This window comes from Echinops telfairi, unplaced genomic scaffold (assembly GCF_000313985.2).
Source record: "Echinops telfairi isolate 266 unplaced genomic scaffold, ASM31398v2 ScPeMD7_7469;HRSCAF=8507_0, whole genome shotgun sequence".
NCBI classification, from domain to species: domain Eukaryota; kingdom Metazoa; phylum Chordata; class Mammalia; order Afrosoricida; family Tenrecidae; genus Echinops; species Echinops telfairi.
The window spans coordinates 69,829,077-69,839,240 of record NW_022111372.1 but is presented as its reverse complement, the minus strand read 5'-3'; the positions used below and the strand labels follow the sequence as shown (position 1 = coordinate 69,839,240).

At 39.1% G+C, this 10,164-nt stretch overlaps 1 protein-coding gene across 1 annotated transcript in view; it reads right to left on the bottom strand.

The window, feature by feature from the left end:
* Positions 1–9,890, bottom strand: part of ATP10B (ATPase phospholipid transporting 10B (putative)) — a 349,229-nt gene extending 339,339 nt beyond the window's left edge. The window contains exon 1 of the mRNA XM_004697118.2: positions 9,793–9,890. The gene's annotated coding sequence lies outside the window, so the exon portion shown is untranslated. The remainder of the gene's footprint in view (positions 1–9,792) is intronic.
* Positions 9,891–10,164: the final 274 nt, after the last annotated feature.

The window sequence follows — 10,164 nt, the reverse complement described above, 5'->3', positions numbered from 1 at the left end:
ATGTCATTATGGTATACTTCACTCTGTGCATGTCATTATAGTATACTTCACTCTGTCCATGTCATTATGGTATACTTCACTCTGTCCATGTCGTTATGGTATACTTCACTCTGTGCATGTCATTATGGCATACTCTTCTTTGAGAAGGCAATTCTTCCTCAGTCATAATTTCAATACCTTCCAAAAGGAGGGGTTGACTTCTGGCAATGTCTCTGACAATATTCTAGTGCTATTCATGAGGTTTTCAGTTTCCCTGAAGTAAATAGCGTATTCCTTCACTGTAGTCTGTTCTTAGTGTGGAAACTCTGTTGAAATCTGTTCAATTTTGGTGACCCTGCTGATTTTTGAAATACCAGTTATGCAGCTTCCAGCTCCACAGCTACATTCAAGCCACCCAGCTCAACAAACTGACAGAGGTGTGATCAGGTTCTTTGGTGTCTCAGATTTTTTTTCACAGTGTTCCTTGCCAAAGGAAATACTTAACAGCTCAGTTTAAGTAGTTAGGTCCCCCAAACTTTATCAATATTTATGTCCTAACAACTTAGCAGCTATCTGAAAAATACAAAAATTGAAAGCAAAAAAGCCTAATATTTTTATTTCACTCTTTTATAACTCCAGTAGCTTACTAATGGAATGTATGTGCCTGTTGAGCAGCACATCTCCTACCAGAAAAATCCATGCACTAATGGCTGAGTTGATGCGTAATGACACCTGGTGGATTTGAACCACTGACTTTTATTACCAAGTGACACTTAATCACTATGCCACCAAGGCTTCTTATAGAGCAGTGCACAATGTCTCAGTTCATGGAATCACATTGGTTACTGCCACACTCATTTTCATTTTTCATTGACTTTTGCATTTACTTACTTTATACCATAACCATTGTTCAAACCCAGAGTTGAAAGATAATGCAAAAGATTTGTAGTACAACCTAATATTAAAACTGCGAATGGCCATGAGTGGTTACTTTGTTCGGTATTTCATATATGTCTGGTACATCTGTGTTTCTCTAAAAATATATTAAAATGATTAGGCAGTAGGCACTGTAGGCAGTGCCCCCTCAGAGTCATTGCAACATCATCGGATGCTTTGATATATAGTTGGGTAATGCAATGGAAGGTATTATATTGACTGAAAAGGTCAGACACAGAGGAATACATTAGTGTGATTCCAGTCATATAAGACGACACAACCATGGCGCTAGAAGTTGTTTCCTTTGGTGAAGAGATGGAGGCTAATGAGCAGCATGTCGGGGCCTCTGGACTATTGTTCTTATTCTACTTCTTGAGCTAAGTAGTGGCTCTATGGGATGGTTCACTCTGTTTACAATTCATTTTCCTGTATGCTCAAGAATAGTTCATTGTGTGTATGTGATTATGTGTGTAAATTATAGGTAGATTTAAAAGTTTGTTAGTAAAGTGAAACTATTCTCAATATCCAGGCACTCGGCTCCCCCGAAAGGCAAATCAGGTGTTATTGATGAGCTTCTGACTCATGATAGCCCCCCGTGGCGCGCCATCCAAGTGGACTCCAGAGGGGTTCCAAGGCTGTGGCGTTTTGGAGGTAGATCGTTAGGCACCTACGAGTGGATTCAAACCACCGATAGCTGAGCAATTAACCATTTGTGCCACCTAGGCAGCCTTCTAAACACCAAAAGGTTGTGGGTGCCACAGCAGGGGAGAAAGCTAAGTCCACTGAAAACATCTTCTTTTTCCTTCCATCATTTCTGGCTAGAGATAGGGATTATGTCTTATTTATCTCAAATTTCCTACCTTTAAGGAAGTTTTTTTTTTTTTCAATAAAACAACAATTTAAAAAATAAACATATGAATAGACCTCTACTTGCTGCTTTCTTTTCTCTATCTTATCTAAACGCCCTTAGTAATCTTGTTTGTACCACATAGCTTTGGTTTTATTTTTCATTTCTCTATTGTTTTCATGATATGCATCTCTAATGCTCCTGAATACGTCTTTGATGGGATGGAGTACACATTTCCTTTTCTGTAAAAATGTATCTATATCATAGGATTCTAGTGTTACTCCAAGCATCGTCCACGGACCATTGCCATTGCGTGAACTGTTTACTGCTGGTCCACAGCACGTTAAGTACCACAATTGAAAGTATGTGTTTAGAAGTGGACACATCAATTTGACACTAGCATGCTACTCAAATATGTGATCAACCAACTTCTGTCATTGAGCAGGATTTGTACCAATTTCAGTACTGTCAAACTTGTGGAAAGAGTTGTGCTTGGCCCGAACCTGTGCTAGTCCTGACAGAATTAGATATCAGTCAAAGATTAATTGAACAAACTAATTTTTAAAAACTCTGTCATTGACAATTAATATGGAAAACGACTAATTCTGCTATTCTAAAAATGTATAAATTGATACCGATAGTTCACTGTGCTCCTAATTGCCAAGCTAGTGGTCTTGACATTATAATGTAAGTTGTGCTCTTTATATCATAGAGTGAAATTCAAAGGTACAAAGTTATTAGAACCACCAGCAGTAGGGCATGTAGCAATGCTTGCTAGATAGAACCACAAGAACTGACCTTTTTTATAGGTCAAAAGTGGTCATGTGCCAGTATATGCAATTTCACATGACTCAACTCATAAAAAAGGCAAGAATAATGCTATACTATTATGAGCTTAATATGGTCCCTAAAAAAGATATGTTGAACTCTGATTTAATTGGGTTTTTGCAGATATAATTAGTTAGCACGGATTCATTCTACAGTTAGTTGGACCCTAATCCTATATGACAGGTGTCTTTATAAATAAAAGAGAGAAAAAAAGAGGAAATAGTCATGCCATGATAAAACCCTATATCAGAGTTATGTTTCACAAGCCAAAGAACACCTGAGACCACCAGGAGCGGGACTAGATGGGGAGAATTCCTTTCTTGGTGTCTTTAGAAAGAACACGGTCCTGTTGACACCTTAATTTTGGACTTCTAGCTTCTCAAACTGTGACAGACTAAATTTTCCTGTTTTAAGTCATATAATTTCTAGTACTTTGTTATGGCTGCCTTGAGAAGCTAATATTTTAAAGCTTTAGAAAAGAGGCCTCTGGCGCCAGGCTACTTGGGTTCAAATTTTGACGCAGACACTTCCTGCGACAACATAATGGCTAGTTAGTTCAGGAGTCTGTGGTTCAAGTTTGGCTTCCATACACAGATACTAATAGCATTTATCTTAGTGTAATTGACCCTGCACACGGAGAACATGCTGGGTAGTAGTCTGCTTGTTGTCAACGATATCACCTTGATTAAATTTCAGTACAATTTTCCGAGATAGAATCATTTTATCTTCATGTTACAGATGAGGACTCTTGAACTCAATGAGATAACAGAGATTTGAACCCTCGTCTCTCAGACTCCACGCACATTCCTGGGACATTATTTAATTTTCAGACTCCCTTGGTGATGCAAAAGATTAATGTGCTTGGGTACTAGCAGGAAGGTTGGCACTTTGAGTTCACGCAGAGGCACTGAAAAACCTACGGATCACAGTTCTGGTGGGCTTTCCACAGGTCAGAAAGGAGCTAGTTATTTATCTTTTATATTCTACTTAATTCTTAATTTCATGCTTGTTGAATCAATTGGGGTAGTCCCACTAGAGTGTTTTATGAGACCTGACACTATTTGAAAGTATCTGGCTCCTGGTACTAAATTGTGTCATGTAAAAGACAATGCAAGCTAGTTTCTTTTCCCTACAGATAAAAGAAACTAGTTTCACTCTCCCCCACCCCCTTTGTTTTTATATCTCCAGATTGACAAGAATTGAATAATCAAGGAATAAACTTATGCCCCCCCCCCCAAAAAAAAAAACCTGCCAGAAATAAAATAAAACAAAACAAACCAATCTACTGCCATAGGGTTGATTCTAACTCACAGTGACCAGATGGGACAAGGATTCAGAAGTGCAGTCTTGCAGTGACCCCCCTGGTATTATTTTTACCATGTAAACATACCATCAGCTGGAATGATGAGAAGAAAATAACTGGATGTGTCATCCACTAACGAGAATCCACACTATTAAACTTGGTCAATGTTTTGTACAAGACAAAAGAAAAACTGTCTTTTCTTTTTCTCTTTAAATAGAGTAAATAACCATGAAAGTCCCGAGAGAAGCAAGAAGATCTGATTGAATTTTTTAGAATTTTCTATTATTCCATCAAGTTCACTTGACAGTAAAGGACAAACTGCCTTTCAAATGCTATAAGCTAACGCATCAGCAATTCAGAAGGAAAAACGAGGGTTATTAAGTAGGAACAAGTCTCTCTGAATATATTTACACCAACTCCTGGAAACCATTGTCCTCAGAAACTGCTGTGACAATCTATTTTCTAGTCTCAGTATTGCTTTAAGTTTGACAGATGATAATAAAATACAATGAGATTACCTTTGAGCTCTGAAATGCACATCAGTTCCCACATTTCTCATGACTTTATTATTTTTTTCCTAACACATCTCATCCACTTTTAATAATATTTCCAAACACTCAGGTTTTATTCCAGGGGATATTGCTATTCATGCTTAGGCTATTCTTATTTAAAGGTAGAGAAAATAGAATTTATTTTGTATGTATATACATAACACACATGTACATACTAGTTACACGTGTGTATACATATTATATGTGTACATATATATGTGCATTAATTTTATTAATTAATTATATTTAATATGTATGATAAAAGTAATCTGAGAAGTTGGATTGTTGGAAGAACAGAACATTAGGATGGGAGGAAGACTCACTAACAACTTGTGATATGTAGCTGACACAACAGGGCTTCCCCCAAATGAAGATGTCCTGAAGCACTTACTGAGGAAGGTCAAAGACTTAAGTATGCAGTGCACCTGTACAAGAAGATAAAAATCCTTACCATTGGACTGATAAATGCAGTTATGATAAATGGAGAAGAAACTGAATTTGTTATAGATTTTTATAGAGCAATGCACATGGAGGCAGCAGTCAAGAAATTAAATGATAAATTACAAATCTGCTGCAAAACACCAATTTAAAGTTTTAAAAAGCAAGCATGTTTTAAAAAGCTGATCCAAGTCATGGCCCTTTTAATTGCTTCATGTATATGTGAATGCTGGAAAATGAGAAAGAAAGACAAAAGAAGGTTTGATGCACTCAAACAAGCTGCAGTGTTGGCAAAGGATACTGAACATTGTGTAGACTGACAAAAAGGATCAATCTATAACAAAATGCAACCAAAATGCTCCTTGCAAGTGGGAATGGTGAAATTTCATCTTGATTACTCTGGACATGCCACAGGGAAAGACCAATTGCCTGTAAAGGGCATCATGTTTGGTAATGAAGAGGGAATGAAAATGAGGTACCCTTTCTATGAAATGAAATGACACAAAAGATATAACAATGGCCTCAAACTCAACAATGAATAATGAAGATGGCACAGGACTACACAATGTTTTGTTCTGTTGTCTACAAAGTCATCAGGAGTTGGAGCCAAGAAGGCAACTTACAACAAGAGCTAAAATAACCCTCAAGATAATCAAGTCTCCTTGACCCTCATCCTACAAACAAGGAATCTGAAATCCAGACAGAAATGCTCTGCCGAAGGCTACACAGCAAACTTGCTTCAAAATAACCCTTGAGGAAATAATAATATAGTAAGTACCTCTCTTAAGGATTGTAGCAGACTTTTCCCATCTATCAGTTTTCATACCATTTCTATGATGTTGGAAGTATTATTATCAAATGAAAGATGAGAAAATTGGGGCTGAGGAAAGCAGCACAGCTAGTAAGTGGTAGAAATATAATTGCAGTTCTCATGTAAATGTGTTCTTTCTATTATACCAGAATTTCTCAACCTACACTATCCCCTCCCACACATCACTGACATACCTTTTTCCATATTCAAATGCCAACTGTATCATTGTTTTCTTAAATAAAACATTTAGATAGATGACTTTACACTGTACAAAGAAAATGCCTCAGCATCTTTTAACGAAGGAGAGCAATGTGTCAGTAATAGAAGGCAGTTGTAGAAAGAAACACAAGCACACTAAAACCCTGAGAAATTCCAGCTAGCTCCTGCTGCTTCCTGAAAGCACTGAGTTTGCATTCCACTCTCAGTTGAAAATTAGAGAGATTAGTAATGATTAGAGAGGTATTAAAGATCTATCAGCATCAAACAAAGATTTTAGGATTAAAAAAAGGCACTTTCACTATGTGATTCAGCTATTTGATGCAACCTCCACGGGCCATCTAAAGTCATCTTCAAGATCATTTTTAATCTGTTCATCGCTTTAAGAAATACTCAATATATAAAGCAACTGGGCAGGTTCTCCAAGTCAATGTTTTCTAACATTGAGCATCAGAATCACTTGGCTGGTTTTTGCTATGCCTTTGGTAACAGAAAAAAGGGATCGACAGCTAAATAAAAATAAGAACCAAGCAACTGCTTCATCCATCCCACCGAGTCTTCTGTACTATTTCTCCCCAAATAGTCAACTGGGTTGCTTTGCTTTAGTCCCTTTATCTTCTTTGGTTCCAAAGACTTAAACAAAAATAGTTACAGAATAATTAGGCAGAGGCAGGTAGATCAGAATGGGATCTATTAAGGCAGAGGCAGGTAGATCAGATATGGGATCTAATAATTAGGCAGAGGCAGGTAGATCAGATATGGGATCTATTAAGAACATTTTCCGAGAATGGAATGGTTGTTTACAAAATAATCTTCATAGATCAGACTATTTAAATTAAACTATGTTAAAAGTACAGGCTTATGTCCTATTGAGATTGGTAGACACCCCCCCCTCCCCCAGGACTATGACCTCTAGATACTCTTCAAGTTTGGGACTGAACTCACCCCTGTGGTCCAACCTTTGGCCAAGCAATAAGCCTATAAGGTGAACAACAATCACACCAGAGAGAGACGCACACTTTAGAGCAATTAGCCATTTGAGCCCCAAAGGGTAGCATTTTCTCAGGGCCAAAGTTCAGAATACAAGAAAGAAGGCCAAATGGAAATGGAAAACACCAGAGGAGGTGAGCAGAGTGCTGTTACATTGTGAGGATTACCATCAATGTCACACAACAAAGTGTGTCTCAATCGTTGATGGAAAACTGATTTTCTCTGTAAGCTTTCACTCAAATCACAATAAAATGTTTTTTAAAATGTGAAAAACAAAATAGAACAAAACACAAACTTCTCCTAGAATTTCTGATACAGCATATCTGGGAAAGGGCTGAGTCCTGCTCCAGGGACCACATATTAAGAATTACTTTTCTGGGTTGTACTTGGGAAGGAAGCAGAGAACACATTATAGCATGTGCATGACAATTTCACTATCAAGTTTGCTAGTGATTGAAAAGACGTGGGATTTTCATTTTATGGAGCTGATGAGGCAAAGAAACACTCAATATGTTCTTGAATTTCTGTGCTGCTTTTTCAGGCTAGTGATTCAAACCGACACTACATCACACCAGAGCAGCTGGGAAATGTTGGTGAAGAGATGAAAATAATAGAGTTGTTCACAGGCTGCTGACTGTCTGCAAGGCCGTCTGCATCGGCAACGGCAGCAGTGATGGCTAAGACCAAAAGCAGATGAGATTTTACTTCTTTCACAAATGAAAATATTAATAGCAGTGGCTAAATTATTAAGTGCTTCCCATGAGCCGGTCATTACATTGTACCAGGTAATTGATTACACATACTCAGGTGCTTGCACACACACACACACACACACACACACACACACACACACAGATTTTCCCAATATGAGGATTTGAAATGTTATGCAATTTACCCAAGGTCACAAAATTAAGAAGTAGAACTAGGATGTAAATGTCAGTTTGATTCTAAGGTTCATGTGTTCACTACTAAGCCATACCACTGCCGCTGTTACAGGGTATGCAATCTCCTAACGAGCTGGTATGAAGAACTAAGACATGGGATGGCTGCAGAGCCTTGACCTTCTTCAATAGAGAATTGCAAGGCAATGCCACTGGAAGAGGGAAACCAGCGATCTTTCATCAGCAAGGAGGATCGAGTTCCCAAGGTTCAAACAGGGAGTTCAGTGTTCCTAGCGGTAATATGCTTCAGCAGCGTAGATTTGCAGATAGAAAGAATCTCTCCAGTCAAGGATGAGATGCTTGTTCCTTTCTGAGATGACAGGGACCACCTGGAGAAGGAACCTGGTAAAAGGACTGACTCTGGAGTGAGAAACATAAGCCTTGGGTTCTTCTCCGTGTTCTGCTTTAGTAATTCAGGCCATATTTTTCTGAGTCTCATTCTGACCACTAGTAAACCAGGAAGCTGAGCTAACCTCCCTACTCAGCATAGTCTTCTAGAAGGGCAGCCTCTTCAACTGGTTTCATTAGCCCATATGGCTCAAAAGATAACAGCCACGCTTTAGCATAAGTGGAATATGGCTTCATTACCATTCAGCATGGGGGTTCCCAATTTTCAGTTTCTTAAGATGAGGCTATCTGTCTCTGTAAAGACTTACAACCTCAGAAATTCTATAGATGGTCACGACGAGTCAGAATGGATTCTCTGGGTAGTGGATTTGGTTGTGAAGGTGCCTTGCGACAGTCTTTGAGGAGTAAATACATAGTGATAACCCGAGGAGATATTCTATCCCTCCAAAGTAGAAAGGCTTATCATTGAAATCTGTATAAATAGAGTTCTAAGACATGAATTATTTGTTCAATTTTTAAAAGTCATCAATGGCAAACAAATGGCATATCAAGTAGGTGTTATTAAGAGTAATTATAGTAACATCTGAAGAGAAAACAACATCTGTGATTTGCCTGATTCATGGCTCAATGTAGCAGTGCATCTGCGAATGGGATAACACTCCGAGCACACTTGATTCTATTTTGTAAGGTCTGGAAACAGACTGATGAATAAGAAAAGACCAGGGTGTCCAATTGGCTATTCAAAGTCCAACTTCAGCCCCAACGCACAAACCCACCTCACCACCATCAAGTCTATTCCAGCTTACAGCGACCCTGCCACCAGAGGTGGCCCAGAAGACAGGTCTGTGGCTCAGCCACTAAAAGGTCACAGCTTTAAAATCCTATGAAGCAGTTCTACTCCGCACACCTAGGATTGCCATGACGTGGAGTCCACTCAGCTGTAGCTAACAATGACAAAGGTTAAACCACTAGCTACTCAGCGTGATTCTTATTATTTTTGCTAGTTACTTCATGAGTATCCCAATCCTAACCAGAGCTCTGAAGTAGAATCGGACTAATTCATTTTCATCAAAGACCTCACCATACTTTGTCGGGGAATGTTTTCTGGCAGTTGATATTCAGCAAGTAAAGGCAATTTTCTGTAAGTACCAGCTTCTCCTTTGAACTCAAAGGGAAACCAGAGTTCCCACGTCTAGTTGGACACAATGGCAATGTACCAGTTTCCCAGTTTACCAAGGGGAGATCGGGAGACCCTAACATGATCTCACTTTCTTCTTTAAAACTCTAGTTCTTTCTGGGAGAATAAGACCCTGTCTCCATCTGCTTCCACAGGCAGCACTGGGTGAATACACGATCTATCAGTTATCATTCAATGTATTCAGGCACTGCCTGCAAGCTCTTTGGTGCTAGCAAGTAGCATTTTCTATTAGCCTATCATAATGAAATCAATTGAAGAAAAAGGCAACATTCTGGAATGTGCATCATACACCCAGTAAGCCAAACGAAATTTCCACTGTGATACAGAGAAAAGTAGTTAAATCTCGGTTCTGACTCAGAGCCTGTGATCACAGAAGACCACTCCCCAATTTCGTGCTTTTACTTACCCCACAAAGCTGATGTTTGTACTGAGCAGGCTCCGATAGAAGCTATAGAGAAAAGTGCATGCAAGTGAAGGTTCCTCGTGTAGCTTGGCTACAATATCATTTCGTCTTCCTGTGGCATATTTCATTTCTCTGCTGATAACTGATGATGGCAAGGCCTTAAGCTAACACTCTCTCGGGGACTCAGCAAAGAAGATGGTCCTGACAGAAACAACTGTGACCAATAAAGGCGAAGGGGGGTGTGGGGAGTTGCCTTACTGGGCACGAGCAAGAGAAGAATAGCAAGCCTGTGAGTGTGGGGCCCGGTCTCAGAACACTGGGGGCAGTGTTCTTGGCCTTGACTGGGCATTCACACAGCACCATCACTGTCAGCCA